The sequence below is a fragment of the Geotrypetes seraphini genome, chromosome 3 (genome assembly GCF_902459505.1).
Source record: "Geotrypetes seraphini chromosome 3, aGeoSer1.1, whole genome shotgun sequence".
In the NCBI taxonomy this organism is placed as follows: Eukaryota; Metazoa; Chordata; class Amphibia; order Gymnophiona; family Dermophiidae; genus Geotrypetes; species Geotrypetes seraphini.
The window spans coordinates 128,420,833-128,443,876 of NC_047086.1; the positions used below are offsets into that span (position 1 = coordinate 128,420,833).

Here is a 23,044-nt window from a genome sequence, read left to right on the forward strand (position 1 = left end):
GAAGTAATTTTGAATGCTATTAAAAAACTGCCTTTGTATAGTAAATATACTATTTTTTGGGAACAACACTTCAAATTGACTCTTCGCTTATATATTTCTCCTCGGAGAGCTTTTTTGGCTGGGCTCTGCTCAACTGCGGACTGCCGGCATTGTGGTACTCCGGATGCTGGTCTTGGCCACATGTTTTGGTCTTGTTCATCTATACAGACCTTTTGGGACGCTGTTTTTCTTTTTGTGGATGACATCTGGAACATTACAGTTCAGAGATCAGCCCTGGTGTTATTTGGAGCCTCTTTGCATTTTCATCTTCGTAGACCTGGGGCCTCTGCATTTCTTCGTTGGATGGCTGCGGTTGCTATCAAATGCATCTTGCTTAAGTGGATGGAAGTGGAGGCTCCTGACTATTCCCTTTGGCGTAGTCACATGATTACAGTGGTGCCTCACACAACGAACTTAATTCGTTCCAGGAGCAAGTTTGTTATGCGAAAAGTTCGTTATGTGAAACGCGTTTTCCCATAACAATACATGTTAAAAAAAATAATTCGTTCTGCAGCATAAAATATGCTAAGATGACATAAAAAAAGATAAATTTGTGAAAATGGTGGTCTTGCTGAGGCCAAACTCTTTGACGAGGTCACACTGTTTTACCCCACATTCACTCCTTCTAATTATTTCCCGTTTCATTTCAACAGAAATCACCTTCCTGCTTTTTTTAGAAGCCATGATATATAAAAAATATTGAGTTTATCTTAAAAGGACGACTGTATACAGTGAGAGAGGGCAGTTAAGCGCAGTGACTAACGACTGCCTGCAGTGCCTGCGCGGAAGGATGCAATACATCGGCAGCTCGGGCGACTTCGTTGTGTGAAACGAAGTTCGTTGTGTGAAACGAAGTTCGTTGTGTGAAACGAAGTTCGTTGTGTGAAGTTCGTTGTGTGAAACGAAGTTCGTTGTGTGAATCAAGACATGAAGTTCGTTGTGTGCAGCGTTCGTTGTGTGAGGCGTTCGTTATGCGAGGCACCACTGTACTTTGCTTTCTTGGGAGCGGAGAGGTATTCAGGACATTTCTTCATTGCCTGGACGGGCCTTCCAACTAATTTGGGAGCCCTTTTGGTCTACACTATCTCCGATGGCTCGTAGCCGCCTTTTGAACTGTTAGGGTATTATTCTCTTATTTACCTCACTTTGTTTGGCATCAGTGAGAGGGGAGGGTGGGAGGTAGGGTGGGTTTGATGGTTTTTATATATAATTTTGAGCTACATTGTTGTTCTTTCTTTGTTCTTGATTTTGTATTTGCTCAATAAAATATATTTAATGATAAAACCAAAGAATAAAACAACAGCACTCGGGAAAGTAAAAAAGGGAGAGTAAAATGGACTTACCAAAAAGGTCTCTGATGAGATAAACTCGTACGCAGAATAAATGTGAACACACGACAGTGGGGCTATGATATTTGATCCGTTGAAAGAGGCGCTAAAAAAGTGTCGGCAGTGGATTGGATGCACACTGATAGGGGAGGGGCATCGGGCTGTTAAAAAGGCTGCTTTAATAAATAAATGAAAATACTGGTGAAAAACTAAATAAAAAACCAAAACCATGATAAAATGCCAAACTTGACTGCAAGTGGTAGTGAAAGTAGCATAAGGCACCCGTAGTACTTTTAGTGCCAGGGCTGCTTAGAATAAAGAACCGTGCTGTACATAAGGAGAAAAAAGAAAGAATGAGGTGATAAGATGTAAAGTGGTGGCCCCTCACTGCACCACTTGATAAAACTAAGGAGCGATGTTCTAGAGCAGGGGTGCCCACACTTTTTGGGCTTGTGAACTACTTTTAAAATGACCAAGTCAAAATGATCTACCAACAATAAAATTTAGAAAAAACACAAAGCACACTGTATGCATAGAAAATGTTAATTATCATTTTTTCAAAGAGGTCAAAGCAGATGACTCTATGCACTGTCACCTCAGTAACAACCATACAAAAATAGACAAATACCCCCCTCCCTTTTTACTAAACCACAATAGCAGTTTTTAGCGCAGGGAGCTGCACTGAATGCCCAGCGCTGCTCTCGACACTCATAGGCTTCCTGTGCTAAAAACCGCTATTGCGGTTTAGTAAAAGGGGACCATAGTGTAAAATATAGACAACAGATATAAATTCAGACACATTTTGATCACTAAATTGAAAATAAAATCATTTTTCCTACCTTGTTGTCTGGTGATTTCATGAGTCTCTGGTTGCACTTTCTTCTTCTGACTGTGCATCCAATCTTTCTTCCCTTCTTTCAGCCTGTATGCTTCCTCTCCTCCAGACCTCATTCCCTCCCCCAACTTTTTCTTCCTCTCTCTCCCTGCCCTTTCTTTCTCCCTGTCTCCCTTTCCTTTTTTCTCTCTTCATGCCCCCTTTCTTTTTTTCTGTTTCTCTTCTTTGCTTCTGTCTCCCTGCCTGCCCTCTTTCTTTCTCCCTGCCCTCACCCAAGTCACTGCCATCGGATAACATACCCCAAAGCCACCGCTGCCCCATGCTCTCCCTGCTTCCCTGCGTCGGGCCGACCAGCTTTCCTCTCCCCGACGTCAATTCTGCAGTCAGAGAGGAAGTTCTGGCCCAGCCAGGCAACGATTGGCTGGTCAGAACTTCCTCTCTGACGGCAGAATTGACATCAGGGAGAGGAAGGCTGATCGGCCCAAGATTGCGATCGACCTATTGGGCACCCCTGTTCTAGATAAATACTGCCGGGTCCTGCCTTCGCGGAAACAGAAAGTAGGCAGGACCCGGCAGCAAGAACAGCAAATTGTAAGCTTCACTGATCTGTCTCCCGCCTTAGCCCATAGCGAATGCATGCTCCGGGGCTCTAACATGTGCGTGCCGGCTTCCCTTCTCTTCTCTTCCCCCCCCCCCCCGACATAACTTCCTGTTTCAGAGGGAAGAGAAGAGAAGCCGGCATGCACACATTAGAGCTCCGGAGCATAAGTTCGCTATGGGCTAAGGCGTGAAATCTCCAAGCCAGTTTTTTTTTTTTTAATGTTGAGCAGTGGCGGCAGCAGCAGAATTCACGATCGGATGATAGCCGGGCCCGGCTAAAAGGCCCTAGGGAAAACATTGATGTGATATACCTCAGGGTTCCTTACTTTCACCACTCCTCTTCAATATTCTTATAAGCCCACTAGCCACTTTGATAAGGCTCATTTAATACTAAATTTCACATTTACACAGGTGACATTCTTCTTGTGTTCCCATGTTTTCCTTTTAAATAACATCTGGTCCCTCTTCATTCATTTCTTCTAGCTATTTCAGAATGGTTATAAAATCATTATCTCATGTTAAAACAAGAAAAACCAGTTGCTAACTGGATTACCAGTCCATTACCACATCCAGCTTTAACCCCAGTACTATTTAATAGACCCATCCAAACTGTTGTCAGTTCTAAATATCTGGGTGTCATACTTGATTCAAAGCTGTCGTTCCAAGAACGCGTACAATTAAATCCAGCTTTTTTGCTTTACGTCAACTCCTTTTGCTTTTGGTCATTTCTGGACTTATTAGTTTTCATACTTATTCATGCTCTGATAATGTCAGATTACTGTAATTCTGTATTTGCAGGGATCACAGACACACAGTTTAAGAAATTACAAATGGTTCAGAATACTGCAGTTTGTTTATTATGTCATGCCCACAAATTTGATTGTTTATCTCCACAGTTTCATAAGTGTCACTGGCTTCTGATAAGTTATCATATCACTTATAAAATCCTGACCCTTGCACATAAAACATATCATACAGATTTATCATTTTGTCTTTCATCTATGATCATTCCTTTTACACCTTCACATAACGCTCACTTGATGCCAGTTGTTTGGTTCTCCCAGGGCCAAAACAGAAACACTATGAATTGATAAGGAAATCCACGTTTTTCTTTGCTGCCTCTAAACTCTGGAATGATCTCCCACCACACATCAATTTAGAATTATCTTTTGTAAAATTCAAGACCTTGCAAAAAAAAAAAACTTACGGTACCTATTCAGACTTGCATTTGACCTCAGAAACACTTAACTTTATATTAGTTTGTCTACTTTTCTTCAACCTTGGAGTATATATGGAGGAAATAACCAAGTGACTTTCTCTCTTGTATGAATGACAGCTGTGATGAGTGTTCTTTCCTGTCAATTTTGATGGAGTTCCTTTCAAATATATATTATGTACACCACTTTGATCCATGTGTTGGAAATGGTGATTAATCAAGTGCTAATAAACATAAACATTGTTTATTGAAATCAGAGACTCAGTTCTCCAATCTAGAAGCATCCATTGCATATAAGTTTTTCTCCTTATATGATGTTTAAGATCCTCTCGGTGCATTAACAATTTTCAAGAGGTGGGCCCTGAGCTATGTTCCCTCTAAGCTGAGCACGTGAGTAATTGCTCATACATTTTAGGAGTACGTCTTGCAGATTTTACATTGTCACTCACAAAAATACTTGGAAATCTGGTTTTTAGAACTCGCATGAGGAAAACATGCATCTGGCCAATCTTTAGAGAGAATAGGCATCCCTACTCCTGCTGCTTCTATGAGAAAGGTACTGGGAGGGGTCCTGGCACGCACAGGAGGGATCTCGGTACACATGGGTGGGAAGAAAGGGAGGATTGTTAAACTGGGGTGTGGGGTCCAAGCCAGCCACTGGCCCACCAGATAATGTGTTGGAGGTTGGTGGGGGGAGGGTTGGGTGGTCTGCTGAATAACTAGGGTAAACCTCAGGAAGGGGTCCGCTGAAACCCTAAGATTTTTTTATTCAGGAGAAGATCTGCTGGATCCCTAGGATTTTTGGGAGCCAAGCTTGTGTAATTCCCTGCTTTTCCTATCAATTCTTTAGCCACTTAGATACTGATAGGAAAGTAAGGCTACCAGAGCTCAAACCTGTTGGAAAAATTTGCATGCGAAAAGCTTGCTGTTCCTTGCTGTCCATTACCTGGAGTGCTTGTTTTAATATTAATGAGCTCCTTGTAATGCAATTGTAAAGGATTCTTGGTGGCTGCTACTATGGTCAGTAAAAGTCCTGAGAACCCTTTTGTGCATCTGAGGCTAAGCTTACTTGCAAGTAAGACTGGCTACAGGCCGTTTTGCTTGTATGGTAAGCTTTTGAGCATCAGGGCCAGTGAGTTTGGATCATGATGGCACTGATCCTTTCCTGGAGGGACTGTGAGCATGTTAAGTTTTCAGGTTAGCAAAGCTGTGCATTATTTTTTTCTAAACTCAAATGTATGTAGGTTTCTTATGTATTTAATTTTGGAAATTTCAAAACTCAGATTTCTTCATAAGGATAAAGGGGTGGTCATGCATTTTATAGGCTACCTTTTTGTGGTACAACCAAAGTAGTCTACATGTATTCTGTGCAGGTACTTTTCTGCCCTAGTGGGCTTACAGTCTACATTTTGAAAGCTGGAGCCTGGAATGAGTGTACATTCACTATAAGATTAAATATGTATGGAAATAGTATAAACACGAAAGAGCAGCATGCTGTTCTCTTCTAAAGTCAAGTTGATACTGTGATCAGGTTGCCTAATTTTCATGAGAATAATTGTTAAATTTTCTTTTTAGAATCTGACATATGCTGTTTAGGCAAAGATGAATGACCATTTGAGAGGAGCCTATGTCCGTATTCTTGAAGGCATGTGATTATAAGGTAAGCTGGGAACCTGTTTAAATTAAATGTACTGTATAGAGTCTGTTATAATAGCTTTTAAATCATGACTGAATAGTTGCAATTTTAGAGAGGTGTATACACCAGGAAAACTTTCATGTCTCCATGGTGGCACTCTCGAACACTATGATCTTAATGAAATTCCTAATTCCTATGCTTCCGTTCATGATTCTGCAAGAGTTTATAGGAAACTGATCAGGCACCTGTGCACAACTCGAGAGTGATGGAGAAATTAAAACTATCTTCTTTTGAAGGGTGTTTTTAGTGCAAAAGAGATATGAATGTTGGATCGGTGGGTATAATTCATCTCAAATCACTGAGTAATATAGAAGGCGGTGTCTACCTTTTTTGGCTCTGCATCCTCTATCACTTCTTTGTGCTCCTGCTCCTCAGTTTCTCCTTCTACTTGTGAGTTGGTGTCTTTCTGATCGGCTCTGCTTTCAGTTTGTTGTTTTTGAACTTTTTGGTCAGCCTTTAGAGACTTATTAGTGCTACAGAAGTCCCCAGGTTGCCAGGGGTCACTCTGCCTGGGTGAAGACACAGACTCTGTGTCAGAGGTCTTTAGCTTGGTAGACAACCCTTTCAGCCTGCACTAACACTTTTGTGGCTCAGGGACCATGCACCTTGTAGCGAAATTCGCTCCTGGTCATTGCTGGAGCTTGAGCACAGACTGTGTGGCATCCGTGTTTGTCCCAATTGCTGGCTCCATTCTCACTCCTCCTGAAGATGCTTTAAGACCGCTGGGGTTCTGGGATCTCAGGCTCTAACATAATCTGACTGGCAGCCCAAAGAAACAAGCACCTGGAACCATTTTTATTTGCTTGTCTGAGGCAGTAATCTTCTCCACTGTTTCAACTGAAGCAGCAGAACTCGGAGTACTGCTGATTATAGTCTATGAGTGACATTGGAGTAATGGTGCTCTGTAATAGCCTTTTTTTTTGGGGGGGGGGGAGGTTACTTTGAATATTGGATTTTTTTTTTTAATTCAATTTTAAAAGCCTCTGTCTGTCTCAAAACACTTCGATTTTGATTAAAATTATTAGAGATGGACTCCTAAGGCTATTTTACCTCCGATTCATGCCAGATTTGTGCTGGATGGCCAGCTTGTTCCGTGTATCACAGGGCATGGGGGGGAAGCTTTGAGCTTAGCCTCTTCTGGTCCCTCTAGGGTGATTGAGTTGAAGGTGGCTCGATTTTTGGGGAAGAACTCCCCCCCCCCCCCCCCCTGAACCCTCGGACAGTGATTCTGCATCTTTGGTGAAGCACAGACATCTCCGAGCCCACAAGGAGTTTTGGGGAGTACTTTCAGGTATCCCCAGGGCATCCTATTCAGGGTTTTACTCCGGATTTGGTCAGACTTATGTTTGAAGCCTATATGGCCTATTGGGGGCCCATCTAGGGTCATGCTGGTTGCGCATGGGGGTTTTTCCCTTGCAAAGCGTGACTTCTCCTTGATAGTTTCTCTTCAGGAATTAGATGTTCTGTCAGAGAAGGACTGGGATGATGAGGTGGGGGAGGTGTCAGAATTGAGGCCTATACTCCCTCAAAATGAATCTTCAGTTTTGGAGGATTCAGGGTCTTGGGCAGGGGTCACCAGTCAGGAATCTGATGGCCCTATACCAGGGGGAAGACCCAATGGTGTGTTGCCTTTTTAAGCTGGCAGCTTTGCTGGAGGTCATAACAGAATCCTTATGGGTATTGAAGCTTGACCTCCGCTGCTCAGCGTTCTGTCATGAACAAGCTCAAAGCCTAAGACCACCTTTTTCCCTTTGCATTCAAACATGACAATGATGTTAATAGAGTTTATCCCAGGACAAGCAGGCAGGTATTCTCACTAGTGGGTGATGTCATCCGACAGAGCCCCGATACGGACATCTTGCAAGCATGTCTTGCTTGAAGAAACTCAGAAGTTTCGAGATGCCCGCACCGCGCATGCGCCAGTGCCTTCCCGCCCGATGTACCGGGCGTGTCTCCTCAGTTCTTTTCTTTCCGCGGAGCTGAGAAGTTTCACTTCATTCTGCGCTGACTGAATTTCAGTAAAATTTGCCTTCTTTGTACCGCGTGATTTGTTTATTAGTTTGTTTCTATTTAATTTAGTATTTCTTTTCAAAAAAAAAAAAAAAGTTAAAATTATTTCTTCCGGCGGTTCGGCCGGGCCGGCCTCGTGGCTTAGGCCCAGCGCCTTCGACCTTGCGGCGATGATTTTCCGGCCTATGTCCCGGCCAATCACCGGTTTTAAAAAGTGCAGCAAGTGCCAGCGTGCGATTTCGTTGACGGACCCGCATCGACGCTGTCTTCAGTGTCTTGGTCCAGAACACATACCGAAATCGTGCCGGCCTTGTTCCACGCTTACTGCGCGCTCGTTTAAACGGCGCTGCTTGCTCTGGGAGTCGATGTTTAAGATGGAGACTGCTAAGGAGCCGTCTGCTTCCACTTCTACTGATGTTTCGCCGGTCCGTGCGAAACCTGCATCGACGATCCCTGCATCTGGCCTTGTGAAGCCGGCATCGTTCACACCGACTTCAGCCTCGAGTTCGGCACCGGTGCCTGTCCCCGTCTCCTCGGCTCAGGTACCGCCTTCCACTGTCCCTCCGGTGGTCATCAAAGTGCCTAAAGCTAGCAAGCAGAAGCACTTGGCCGCAAAGGAGCGCGAAGACCGTGCTGGAGGACCCCCTTTCGGTGCGGATCCCTCCATATCGGCTTCGCTGCGATCCCTGCTGGAAGCTCAGTTCGTCGAGCTTATGCAGTCTATGGGACCCCGGCTTATCGCCTCCATTCAGGGTGACCTCCCGGTTCCGGTCCCGGGGGGCGGCCCGCCCCCTCCCCCTCCTCCTCGTCGTTCGATCTCACTGCTCGACGAGGAGGATCGGCGGAGGGCGGCGGGAGCCTCGAGGCGGGCTTCCTTTAGTGATATGCCGCCTTTGGAGCCCATCACGCCTCCTCGCCATCAGAGTACTATGCCAGCCCCTGATAATCGGAGTCCTGGGCATACCGCATCGCAGGAAGAGTTCTTCCGCACTCCATACCAGGCCTGGGTGGCATCGCGTGAGTCCGCATCCTTGCCACATCTACGATCCACTGCATCTAGTCCCATCCATTCAGTGGAAGCTTCGGGGGACCGTGCGATGCATAGGAGGTCTCGTTCTCCATCCCGACACCGGGAGGGGCATCGATCTCGACACTCGTCTCGACACTCCTCGCGTCATTCGGAGGTGTCTCCGCAAAAGAAGATGCAGCGTATGGGATACTCCTCGTCGGATATATCCCCGCCTGAGGGACCGGAGTATGAGGAACCATCTACCTCCTATTCTCCTTGCCGCTCCCAGCTCTCTCTGGACCCAGAGGCTTCCACTTCTTCTAGTCCGTCTCGCCGGCCGGCGCTGGCGGACCAACTGTCCTTTTCTTCCTTCCTCCGACAAATGGCGGATGACTTGGATGTAACTTTGGACACTGGTTCTCGATATTCCAAGGAGTATCTGGACACCATGCACTTGCCTCACCCTCCGGCGGAGTCGCTCCGGCTTCCTCTGCATAAACTGCTTGACCAGACTTTCATGCGCTGTTTTGAAACTCCATATTCCCTCCCTGCAGTTCCCAGCAAGTTGGATGCTCGATACCGCATCGTCCACCATAAGGGGTTTGAGGGGGCGCAACTCTCTCATCAGTCCCTCCTGGTCGAGTCCTCCCTCAAACGATCTCACCCCTCCCAGGTTTACGCCTCAGTACCACCGGGCCGAGAAGGGAGGACGATGGATAAGTTTGGTAGACGTATCTACCAGAACTCTATGATGGCGACTCGAGTACTCAATTACAATTTCTTCTTCTCTTCATACTTGGACTTCTTCTTGCCGGTACTCCGCAAGTTCATCCCTTTTATCGATGCTCAGGCTCGATTCGAGTTTGAAGAGGTGGTGGCGACCCTTTCCCAGTTACGCCTCCAGCTGATGCAATCCTCCTACGATGCCTTCGAGCTCTCGGCACGGGCTGCTGCCTGTTCGGTGGCCATGCGTCGTCTGGCATGGCTTCGTATGATTGATATGGATCCGAACCTCCAAGACAGGCTTGCCAATGTGCCTTGTGCGGGGGCGGATCTGTTTGATGAGTCTATCGAGACTGTTACTAAGAAGCTTTCGGATCATGAGAAGTCCTTCCAGTCTGTCCTACGACCTAAACCCAAGCCTCAACAGTCTCGTCCCACTAGGCCGCCTTTGATTTACCAGCGGCGTTATCAGCTGAGGCAAGCTCCTCCTGCGAGACAACCTGCGAAGAGACAGCCTCCTCAGAAGCCTCAGCAGAAGCCTCAGATGCCAGCTGCACCCAAGGCTACTCAGCCTTTTTGACTCTCTTCCAGGGAGCATAACCGACCTCGTTCTGTCTCCCCCCCGTTTTTCCCATTGGGGGTCGTCTCCATCATTTTTGTCATCGATGGGAGACCATCACCACGGACCTTTGGGTCCTTACCATCGTAAGAGAAGGATACTCTCTTCATTTCCAACGGGTCCCCCCGGACCACCCGCCAAGAGAGTATCCTTCAAACTTGACGCAGACCGCTCTTCTCCTTCAGGAGGCTCAGGCTCTGCTTCGGCTTCGGGCCGTCGAGCCGGTTCCATTAGATCAGCAAAACCAGGGGTTTTACTCCCGGTACTTCCTCGTTCCGAAGAAGACGGGCGATCTGCGTCCCATTTTGGACCTTCGAGTCCTCAACAAGTTTTTGGTCAAGGAGCGGTTCCGCATGCTGACCCTTGCTTCTCTCTACCCCCTCCTCGAGCAGAACGATTGGTTATGCTCTCTGGATCTCAAGGAGGCCTACACTCACATCCCTATTCATCCGGCCTCCCGCAAGTTCCTCAGATTTCGGGTGGGACATCTACATCTGCAGTATCGAGTGCTTCCATTCGGCCTCTCCTCGTCTCCCAGAGTCTTCACGAAGTGTCTGGTGGTGGTGGCCGCTGCACTCCGGAACATGGGTCTTCATGTGTTTCCATACCTCGACGACTGGCTCATCAAGGCCCCGTCAGCTCCAGAGATCATTTCGGCGACCTTGACTACCATTTGTTTCCTGCAAAGCTTGGGCTTCGAGATCAACTTTCCCAAGTCACATCTTCAGCCCACCCAGTCTCTCCCCTTTATCGGGGCGGTCCTGGATACCATTCAACTTCGAGTATTCCTTCCTCCTCAACGCATGAATGCTCTCCTTCTACTCTGCCAGTCGGTGTCTTCTCGCCAATCCATCTCAGCGAGACACATGATGGTCCTCTTAGGCCACATGGCATCTACAGTTCATGTGACGCCTTTTGCCAGACTACATCTCCGAATTCCTCAATGGACCCTGGCATCTCAGTGGACTCAGGTGTCCGACCCGTTGTCCCGTCACATTGTGGTCACTCCTGCTCTACGGCAGTCTCTTCTCTGGTGGATGACCTCTTCGAATCTATCCAGAGGTTTGCTGTTTCACTCTCCTCCCCACCAGAAAGTTCTCACGACCGATTCTTCGAACTATGCTTGGGGGGCTCATCAGGATGGTCTTCGCACTCAGGGGTTCTGGACCAGTGCGGAACGACTCCATCAAATCAATCTTCTGGAGCTCAGAGCCATCTTCAATGCTCTCCAAGCTTTTCCAACATCTGCTTCGCGACATGGTGATTCTTATTCGCACAGACAATCAGGTCGCCATGTATTATGTCAACAAACAAGGGGGCACGGGCTCGGCCCCTCTTTGCCAGGAAGCTCTTCGAGTCTGGGATTGGGCTGTTCGCCACAACGCCTTCCTCAAAGCTGTCTACATTCAGGGGAAGGACAATGTCTTGGCAGACAAATTGAGTCGTCTTCTCCAGCCTCACGAATGGACTCTCCATTCCGACCCCCTTCATCAGATCTTTGCACAGGGGGGAACGCCTCTGATAGACCTCTTTGCCGCCCCCCACAACTTCAAACTGCCTCAGTTTTGCTCCAGGATCTACACTCCTCATCGCCTCGAGGCAGATGCCTTTCTACTGGATTGGGGGAATCGCTTCCTGTATGCGTTTCCTCCGTTTCCTCTCATTCAAAAGACTCTAGTCAAGTTGAGATCAGACCATGCCACCATGATTCTGATTGCTCCTCGGTGGCCCAGACAACCTTGGTACTCCCTTCTACTTCAACTCAGCAGCAGGGAGCCAGTACTTCTTCCAGTGTTTCCTTCACTTCTTACTCAACAGCAAGGTTCACTACTTCATCCCAACCTGCAGTCCCTCCACCTGACAGCTTGGTTCCTTTCAACATAACTCCTCACCAGTTCTCTCAAGCAGTGAGGGAGGTCTTGGAGGCTTCCAGGAAGCCTGCTACTCGACAATGCTATTCCCAAAAATGGACTAGATTTTCTTCCTGGTGTATTTCCAATGCCATGGAGCCTCAACGAGCTTCCCTATCTGCTGTGTTGGACTATCTTCTACACCTGTCTCAGTCTGGTCTCAAGTCTACCTCAATACGAGTCCACCTGAGTGCTATTGCGGCTTTTCATCAGCCTCTACAGGGGAAACCTTTGTCTGCTCATCCTGTGGTTTCTAAGTTTATGAAAGGACTTTTTCATGTCAACCCTCCTATCAAACCTCCTCCTGTGGTTTGGGATCTCAATGTTGTCCTGTCTCATCTCATGAAGCCTCCGTTTGAACCTCTCAACAAGGCTCCACTTAAGTATATCACCTGGAAGGTGGTTTTTCTGGTGGCCCTCACGTCTGCTCGCAGGGTCAGTGAGCTTCAGGCTCTAGTGGCGGATCCACCATTCACAGTATTCCATCATGACAAGGTGGTTCTTCGTACTCATCCAAAATTCTTGCCTAAAGTGGTCTCTGAATTTCACCTCAACCAATCCATCGTGCTTCCAGTGTTCTTTCCAAAGCCTCATTCTCACCCTGGAGAATCTGCTTTACACACTCTGGATTGTAAACGTGCTTTAGCTTTCTACTTGGATCGTACAAAGCCACACAGAACTGCTCCTCAACTTTTCGTCTCCTTTGATCCAAACAAGTTGGGACGACCTGTATCGAAGCGCACCATCTCCAACTGGATGGCGGCTTGTATCTCTTCCTGCTATGCCCAGGCTGGATTATCCCTTCCCTGTAAGGTCACAGCCCATAAGGTCAGAGCAATGGCAGCCTCTGTAGCCTTCCTCAGATCGACACCGATTGAGGAGATTTGTAAGGCTGCCACTTGGTCCTCGGTTCATACATTCACCTCTCATTATTGTCTGGATACTTTCTCCAGACGGGATGGACAGTTTGGCCAAACAGTGTTACAAAATTTGTTCTCTTAAGTTGCCAACTCTCCCACCATCCCATTGGGGTTAGCTTGGAGGTCACCCACTAGTGAGAATACCTGCCTGCTTGTCCTGGGATAAAGCAATGTTACTTACCGTAACAGTTGTTATCCAGGGACAGCAGGCAGCTATTCTCACGTCCCACCCACCTCCCCTGGGTTGGCTTCTCAGGCTAGCTACCTGAACTGAGGAGACACGCCCGGTACATCGGGCGGGAAGGCACTGGCGCATGCGCGGTGCAGGCATCTCGAAACTTCTGAGTTTCTTCAAGCAAGACATGCTTGCAAGATGTCCGTATCGGGGCTCTGTCGGATGACATCACCCACTAGTGAGAATAGCTGCCTGCTGTCCCTGGATAACAACTGTTACGGTAAGTAACATTGCTATTGGGAGACTCCAGAAGGTCCCATGCAGGTTGACAGGCTATGGTAAAGTTGTATCCCCTGACTTCAGATTTTTCTGAGCTTTGTCCCGCCTAAAGTGGATTCATTGGTAACGCAGGTGAGAGGAGGGTTATATCCTGATGGTTCTCCTCTCACAGGTTACCAAATGTACTATTCTGCCTAGTGAAGGTGGAGAAATTCTAAAGGATGCCCAAGATCGGAGGGTGGATTTAGTCCTCAAAAGACAATTTGAGGCCTTGGCTCTGAGGCTGAAGGCGGCAGCTGTGGCTTCTTTTGTAACACGCATCTGTCATCTATCCTGCATCAGGCTCTGGCAGCTGAGGAGGACGCCTACCCCTATTTGTTAATTTCGGGGATGGGTTATGAAGCAGATGCTCACTATGACATATTAAGGGTAATGAGCAAAGTCTCTCTGCTTATTCTATCTCTGCCCATAGAATGCTCTGATTCGGGCAATGAGCGGGAGGTTCTGCTTCCAAGGCTACCTGATGATCTTATGACCATTGTGGCATATTGTCACTAAGTCTGCCAGATGGTAGACTACGTGCTCCTGGGAGGACAGGTTGTGATTCTTTTCCTGGTTCTCGATGGTTTGCCATATCTCATCAGGATCCTCTATTCAGAGATTGTTTCAGGGCTCTTGACAGAGGTTTAGAGGCTCCAAGTGAACTCAACCATCAGGTTTACTCCCTGCAGCAGCCTCCAAGAAGTCACAATGATGCCAGGCAAGTAGCTGAACTCCTGCGGCTAGGAGGGAGGTTGTCTGCTTAATGGGAGGTCTGGGCAAGAATTTGCACGGACCAATGGTTGATGGACATCATTCGAGAGAGCTACAACTTAGAATTCCATTGTTGTCGGTGGGACTTGTGGACTCCCTGGCTGGCTGGCCAGAAAAAGCAATCGGAGTCCGAGCAATGGTAAAATGGCAATGGATATTCCAACTTAGAAATCGGGCTTGGGCAGATATTCTATTGTGCCCAAGAAAGCTCAGATGACTGGAGGCCAATTCTGGATCTGAAATCAGTTAGTGCAGCGCTGAAAGTGGTGGTGCTGCTCCTCAAGCTGGTTATTTGTCTCCTCATTAGTGAGAGTATAGGTCTTCCATATGCAGAGACTCTGTGGTCATAGCCCTCTTGTGGTAGGCTCAGCAGTTGTCAGAATCCATGGATGTAGCATTCTTGGAGTTCAGAGCACCCTTTATCCCAGGACAAGCAGGCAGCATATTCTCACATGTGGGTGACGTCACGGAGCCCTGACGTGGACAGCTTTTCAAGCAAACTTGATTGAAGATTTCAAGTTTGCTGATGCTGCACCATGCATGTGTGTACCTTCCCACTCCACTAGAGGGCGCATCCCCTCCTCGTGGTCTTCAGTTTCTAGTTTTCCACGGAGCCAGAAAGTCCCGTTTCTTTTTTCTCCGTGTGATCGTGCCTTTCTAGCATCGCGGCTTCGTTGTTTTTTGGACCGGAGTCACTGGGCGCCTTGTTTCTTTGTCTACGTGCATTTTGTTGTTTTTTGTTCGGTTCAGTATTCGGGGGCTCCCAGTTTGCTGTGGCCGCCTGGCCTCGATCGGCTGCGGCCTGTTTTTTCTTTATGTCCCGGCCTTTGTCCGGTTTTAAAAAGTGCACCCAGTATGGTCGGCTCCTATCTATTACCGACCCTCATCGTTGGTGCATTTTGTGCCTGGGGGGCTGATCATCCGACCGACTCTTGCCCCCAGTGTGCCACTTTTCAGTCGTGCGCCCTGCGTCGTCGTCAGGCCCGCATGGCGGATCTTTTTGCCATGCGGAAGAGCTATCCCTTGTTTCGGCCCCAGTCTCGGCCTCGACGTTGGCCCCAGCCTCGAAGACCCCGGCGAAGACTTCGACCTCGAAGGGCACCATTTCGGCTGCGAAGCCTTCGGCTCCGGGTAAGTCCCCTCTTCCTTCTTCAGGGTCTGCGCCAGCGAAGAAGTCGACCTCGGAGGCTCCGGCCGTCTATGGCGGCGGGGCGCTGCCCCCAGCCTCATCGAGGCATTATAAGCCCTCCAAGCATGCTTCCACCTCAAGGGAATACTCATCCTCGAGGTCGCCCTCGGTGGAATGCACCACTGCCACTGACTTGCCTGCTATGGTGTCCGTGCCTGTTTTCCAGGATATGCTTCGGGCCATGATATCCTCGGAGCTCTCCTTTGCCTTGGCCCACCTGGCCCCGGCCTCAACCTCGTGAGCGGCAGACCAGCCTGAGCGTCACGTTGAAGCCCCTGGGGGCAAGGTGCGTCGGTCTTGGCACCTTTCTTCCTCAACTCCTCGCCTCGGAGTGTTCTTCGCCTTCGGGAAGACTTTTGCCAGACTTCACTTCAGAATTCCTCAGTGGACCCTGGCATCTCAGTGGGTGCAGGCTTGCGACCCACTCTCTCAACACATTAGTCACTCCTTCGTTGAGGCAGTCTCTTCACTGGTGGATGATCTCTTCCAATCTCTCCAGAGGTTTACTGTTTCAGACACCCCCTCATCAGAAGGTCCTCATGACAGATTCCTTGACCTACGCTTGGGGGGGCTCATCTCGACGGTCTCCGTACTCAAGGCCACTTGTCCAGCACGGATCATCAGTGACATATCAATCTGTTGGAACTCAGAGCGATATTCAATGCTCTCAAAGCTTTCTAGCATCTTCTTCATGAGCAGGTAGTCCTTATTCAGACAGACAGTCAGGTCGCCATGTACTACGTCAACAAGCAGGGAGGAATAGGATCTCTCCCTTTTGTCAAGAAGCTCAAAGGGTGTGGGACTGGGCGTTCCATCACAACACCTTCTTGAAAGCAATCTACATTCAAGGAGACAAAAACTGTCTGGCGGACAAATTGAGTCGTTTTCTGCAACCTCACGAATGGACACTCAATTCCGCGCCTCTTCATCACATTTTGTCTCAGTGGAGAACTCCTCAGATAGATCTCTTTGCATCTCCCCACAACTACAAACTGCCTCAGTTCTGCTCCAGGATATAGTCTCCTCATCGCCTTGAGGCAGATGCTTTTCTTCTGGAATGGACGAATTTGTTTCTGTATGCGTTCCCTCCATTCCCTCTGATTCTCAAGACTCTCTCATCAAGCTCAAGAACGATCATGCCACCAAGATTCTAATAGCTCCTCGGTGGCCCAGGCAATCCTGGTTCTCCCTTCTACTTCAGCTCAGCAGCAGGGAGCCATACCTTCTACCAGTGTTTCCATCTCTGCTTACACAAAGTCAAGGATCTCTTCTTCATCCCAACCTGCAGTCTCTACACCTGACAGCTTGGTATCTCTCAACATAACTCCTCTTCAGTTTTCTCAACCTGTTCGGGATGTTTTGGAGGCTTCCAGAAAGCCTGCTACTAGACAATGCTATCGCCCAAAATGGACTAGATTTTCTACGTGGTGAACCTCTCATAACAAGGAGCCTCGAGATACCTCCTTGTCTTCCGTCTTAGATTATCTTCTGATCTTATCTACCTCTGGCCTCAAGTCTACATCCATTCGAGTCCATCTTAGTGCAATTGCTGCTTTCCCATCAGCCTATCGAAGGAAAACCCCTTTCTACTCATCCTGTGGTTTCCAGATTTATGAAAGGTCTTTTCAATGTCAAACCTCCTCTCAAACCGCCTCCAGTGGTTTGGGATCTCAATGTTGTTCTTGCTCAATTGATGAAGCCTCCATTTGAACCGATGTCTACGGCTCATCTGAAATACCTCACTTGGAAAGTGGTGTTTCTCATTGCCCTCACATCTGCTCGAAGAGTCAGTGAGCTACAAGCTTTAGTTGCTTATCCACCTTTCATGGTTTTCCATCATGACAAGGTGGTCCTCTGTACTCATCGTAAATTCTTACCTAAAGTGGTTTCAGAATTTCATCTCATTCAATCCATTGTACTTCCAGTGTTTTTTCTAAGACCTCATTCTCATCCTGGAGAAGTAGCTCTTCATACTCTGGACTGTAAGCGTGCTTTGGCCTTCTACTTGGAATGCACCAAACCACACAGATCTGCTCCTCAACTTTTTGTCTCATTCAATCCAAACAAGTTGGGACATCCGATTTCTAAGCAAACCATCTCCAACTGGATGGCTGCTTGTATCTCTTTCTGCTATGCTCAGGCTGGACTGCATCTAAGGGTTGAGTCACAGCCCACAAAGTCAGAGCCATGGCGGCTTCAGTAGCTTTCCTCAGATCCACTTCTATTGAGGACATTTGCAAAGCTGCCACCTGATCCTCGTTTCATACTTTCACCTCTCATTGTCTGGATGTTTTCTCCATACAGGATGGTCATTTTGGCCAGAGAGTATTAGAAAATTTATTCTCCTAAGTTGCCAACACTCAACCATCCCATCTTGGTTAGCTTGTAGGCCACCCTTCATGTGAGAATAGGCTGCCTGCTTGTCCTGGGATAAAGCACAGTTACCGTAACAAGTATTATCCAGGGACAGCATGCAGCTATTCTCACAACCCACCCACATCCCCTGGTTGGCTTCTCTGCTAGCTATCTGAATTGAGGAGACGTGCCCTGTGCTGGGTGGGAAGGCACTCGCGCATGTGTGGTGTGGCATACTCGAAATTTCTGAAGTTTTATACAAGCAAATCTGCTTGCGAGGCTGTCCGCATCTGGGCTCCGTGGATGACGTCACCCACATGTGTGAATAGCTGCCTGCTGTCCCTGGATAACAACAATTACGGTAAGTAACTGTGCTTTATCCGGGCTTAGCAGGCAGATATTCTCACAACACACCCACCTCCCTGGATTGGCTTCTTAGATGGCTTATCTTAATTGAGGGACTGTGCGCCTATATCGGGCGGGAAGGCACTCGTGCATGCGCGTTGCGGGCTAATTACGAACTTTCTAAACTTAAAGTTGTGATTCACTTTTAAAGTGTCCGTACCGGGGCTCCGTCGGTGATGCCACCCATCAGTGAGCATATCTGCCTGCTGTTCCTGGATAACACCTATGTGAGGTAAGTAACTGTGCCCTTTGTGTGTTTTTTTTTAAAATTATTTTATGGTTACCATTATGAATTAATAAGATATTGTATGTACATGAAAAATGAATGGAAGAGATTGGGGGTGGGGCTAGGGCGGGATTGGGGACGGGACTGAAAATTAATAGATGTCCTGTTTTGATGAAAAAAATAAATGGTCACGTTAGGTATCTATTGAAGGAACTAAGGCCAGTAATAGGCAGGCTTGTACGGCCTGTGCTCCGTATTTGAACATTCAGTTGAGGATGGGCTGGGGAGAGTTTCGATGGCTGGGATGGTTAAGAAGGGCTGGAGTGAGCTTTGATGGAGACTCCAGTAGATGGAACCTAAGCGCACTACTGGGCAGGGCTCTGGGTTTCTGGCCCAGTAATATCTAAGAGAAAATACCATTTAAACTAAATTAATTTATAGAGCTTGTATGGTTAGACAGACTGGATGGACCACTTGCGTCTTTATCTGCCGTATTTACTATGTTACTAAGTGTAAGGAGATTTTTTGTCCTACTAAGGTAGATAAATTATTGAATTCTCTTTGTATATACATGTGTAATTGTTAGTCTGCTGGTATAGGAGTCAAATGACAGTGCTGGTTACAAATTCCTCTACTATCATGGCAGCTGCAGTGTGTGCTGAAGAGTAGTAACAAGCTGTGTGTATGCATTGCAGCAGCAATGTGAGGTTCATGAGAGGGAGCATAACTGCTTATCTTCTTGTTGCTTAAGCTTATCTACTAAGAGGTGAGAGGAAATTTTAGAAAATCTTTAGCGTTTTTCAGTTCTCCAAAATGTGCTTTTCTTAAAGACCTGTGACTTCAGAGTATAGGAACAAGCTGTGTGTGCACTGAGAACTTCCAATGTTTAGCAAATTCATTCATTGTGGCCTATGAGGGCTATGTATTACACCTTAATAATTGACGTTGGTGCCTGTTTGAGGGAACATATGTATCCAGTATGATTTATATAGTGAATAGTACTCTTCTGGAATGAGAGCTCAACATTTGTACTTGTATTCATTTAGCAAGTATAGTAACTTCTGTTTTTATAGGGAAGAATTCATAGAAACATGATGGCAGATAAAGGCCAAATGACCCATCTAGTCTGCCCATCCGCAGTAATCATTATCTCTTTGTCTCTCTGAGAGATCCCACGTGCCTATCCCAGGCCCTTTTGAATTCAGACACAGTCTCTGTCTCCATCACCTCTTCTGGGAGACTGTTCCACGCATCTACCACCCTTTCTGTAAAAAAGTATTTCCTTAGATTACTCCAGAGCCTATCACCTCTTAACTTCATCCTATGCCCTCTCATTGCAGAGTTTCCTTTCAAATTAAAGAGACTCAACTCATGCGCATTTACATTACATAGGTATTTAAACGTCTCTATCATATCTCCCCTCTCCTGCCTTTCCTCTAAAGAATACAGATTGAGATCTTTAAGTCTGTCCCCATACACCTTATGACAAAGACCATGCGCCATTTTAGTAGCCTTCCTCTGGACCAGCTCCATCCTTTTTATATCTTTTTGAAGGTGCGGCCTCCAGAATTGTATACAATATTCTAAATGAGGTCTCACTGAAGTCTTATACAGGGCATCAATACCTCCTTTTTCCTACTAGCTATACCTCTCCCTATGCAACCTATCATCCTTCTAGCTTTCGCTGTCGCCTTTTCAACCTGTTTGGCCACCCTAAGATCATCACATACAATCACACTCAAGTCCCGCTCTTCTGTCGTGCACATAAGCTCTTCACTCCCTAATCTGTACTGTTCCCTCGGGTTTTTGCAGCCCAAATGCATGACCTTTCATTTCCTAGCATAAAATTTTAGGTGCCAAATTTCAGACCATTTTCAAGCTTCGCTAGGTCTTTCTTCATGTTATTCACACCATCCGGCATGTCTACCCTATTGCAGAGTTTGGTATCATCTGCAAAGAGGCAAATTTTACCCGACAACTCTTCAGCAATATTGTTTATAAAAATGTTAAAAAAGAACAGGCCCGAGAACAGAACCTTGAGGCACACACTGGTAACATCCCTTTCCTCAGAGCGATCTCCATTGATTACTACCCTCTGTCACCTTCCACTCAACCCGTTCTTGACCCAACCCGTCACTTTGGGACCCATCCTGAGGCACTCAGTTTATTTATTAGACATCTGTGTGGAACACTAAAATCTAAATACACCACATCTAGTGCATATCCTCTATCCAATTCTCTGGTCACCCAGTCAAAAAAATTAATCAGATTTGTCTGACAAGACCTACCTCCAGTGAATCCATGTTGCCTCCGGTCCTGGAAGCCACAGGATTCCTGAAACTTGACCATTCTCTGTTTTAAAAGTGTTTCCATTAATTTGCTTACCACAGAAGTCAGACTTACTAGCCTGTAAGATACTTCTGAGAACATTTTCAGTTCTCATGTCTATGCTTTTTTTTTAATCTAGGGAAAATTTGCTAATTATTTAAATATTTATTGGGAATAACCTTTAGTGACTATGGGGTTGGGATATGTTGGTATAATTTTCTTTAATACACAATACTGTGATACAGCTATAGAATGACATGCTAAGTTGAAAATTACATATTTCAACAATGACCTTGAAAAATCCATGTGTAAATATTTAAACTAGACCAGGTAATGAGCCTTTTGAAGACATTAGTTTTAAAATAAGCTTCATGCTTAAAGAGAAATAAGTACAGGTTGCTTAACACTTGTTAATCATTAATGAGCAAAACTCAGAGCTGCAGATGAAGTTAATGATTTGTAGGAGTGTGTGTAATAAATAAGTTTGCATAGAATTCATTGAATTATTTTAAAGATGTTCTGCCTTGGTAGAAAGAGTTGTTTGAAGTGGGCCTTTTAGTATTGGCATAATATCCCATTGTGGCATGTTCTGGCAAAAAATAGTTTTTGGATAATTAAGCATAGCAGACAGATTGTCTCAAATTCACAATCAATATGGAGAGATTTTTATAGCTTTCCTTCCCCTTTGCATCCTTGAGTAGATGGTCTTTTTCTGTTACTATAAGCAGTCCTTATTCCTTATGTACTCTTGCAAAAGTGATGGGTTTTGCCAATCACTTCTGACAAACATTTGGAAAAATATAAAAATTGAATTTTTACAAGCTTTTACTTTTTATGAACTTTCATCGAACAAAGATACATAGCAAACTTATATAAATGGAAATTGTAATATGAAATAAGAAAAAAAGTATTTCTCATATTACCTGTACTCTGGACCACAAATATAGTGAGAAATCTGAGTTAAAAAAGGCAGTGTATAACCAGAAAAAAATGCAACACTACACTAGGACTGTTTGGGAACTTGCAGAACATGGCAAAGAAGATAGAAGCCACTGTTGAGAGAAAGAGCGCTGTCTATCCCCAAAGATGATGCTGAGGTACCTGGTAGAGAATGACACAGGGACTGATTTGTCCCCGTCCCTGCAGGAACTCAATTTCTCCATCCCGTCCCCATGAGTTTTGTCACTGTACCTGCTCCATTCCTGTAAGCTCTGCCTTAACTGCAAAAACCTCAAACACTTATGATATTAAAGTGTTTGAGGCTTGTGCAGATGAGGATGGAGCTTGCAAGAATGGGGCAGGGACAGGAAAAGAACTTGCGGAGATGGGATGGGAAAATGAGTCCCCGCGGGGACGGGAAAAAATTTGTCCCCCGTGTCATTCTCTAGTACCTGGCTCCATTGTCAGCTGTAGGGCTATCCCTAAGCTTGTGGGCTGGAAGTCTGCATGTTGCAAGTGAGTCCATCCAGCTACTGAAGGGGGGAGGGTGGCATTGGCCTGAATTTCTTTTCCTCTTTCCAGTAGAAAAGGAAATAGCATCACATAAGCAAAGGGGATACCTGCTATCATCTCTGACCTCCATGAAGCTTTTAGTTTTCGTAAGAAATGTTAAACTGTAATCAAATATCTGGTAACAATTCTGTGAGTGACATGTTTTCCTATCTGATTTTGGATTGTTTGTAATTCAAAACAGAGGTAGTGCAACACCTTATTGGTCAATAGGAGACTACAAGTTGTCCCTGTCCAACCGTGTTTGCTGAGCTGTGTGGAGGAAAAGGTTGCTTAGGTCATGGCCCCAGTCACCCATTCCATTTCGCTGTTTATAATTCAAAAGGCACATCAAAATAATTTTTAGAAAATGTTTGTTAGAACTCAAATCACCATTCAACACTTTTTTGATTTAGTCATTAAAAAATTTCTATCCCACCACCTTGACTTAAATCGCAGAAGGCAGTTTACAAAAAGAAATATTCTGCATGTAGTGCTTAGCATATTACTATGTACTGAATAAGGATAGTAAAAACAAACAAACAAACTAGGATGTCTTGATTTTTATTTTTTTAATGATCTTAATATTAAATGTGAATACAGGTAATCTCCGGGTTAAGAACGGGTTCTGTTTTAAACTGTTGTTAAGTTGAATTTGTGTGTAACTTGGATTCTGTACAGTACACAGTTTATAAAAACACTAAACACAGTTTCTGCTTATGCTAAAGGAAGGCCTTCCAACATTGGTGATCTCAGGACCAGGTTGGCCCTTCTTTAGCTCAGATCTTTGTAATTCTCCCTTTTCTTCAGGCTGGCCTGGATAAGGGCCTCACTGTGACCTCTCTTCAGGTTCAGGTAGCTGGGCTCTCTTGTTTTAGATC

General features: G+C 46.1%; 1 protein-coding gene across 15 annotated transcripts in view; it reads left to right on the forward strand.

Moving 5' to 3' along the window:
* The window catches only part of NCOA1 (nuclear receptor coactivator 1), a 631,796-nt gene that overhangs the window by 30,255 nt on the left and 578,497 nt on the right, over positions 1-23,044 (forward strand). For 14 of the 15 annotated variants that reach the window (XR_004538963.1, XR_004538966.1, XR_004538965.1 and 11 more), the window contains one exon: positions 5,594-5,678. The exons of the other annotated variant lie outside the window; for it this stretch is intronic. The gene's annotated coding sequence lies outside the window, so the exon portion shown is untranslated. The remainder of the gene's footprint in view (positions 1-5,593; positions 5,679-23,044) is intronic. 15 annotated transcript variants of the gene reach the window in all.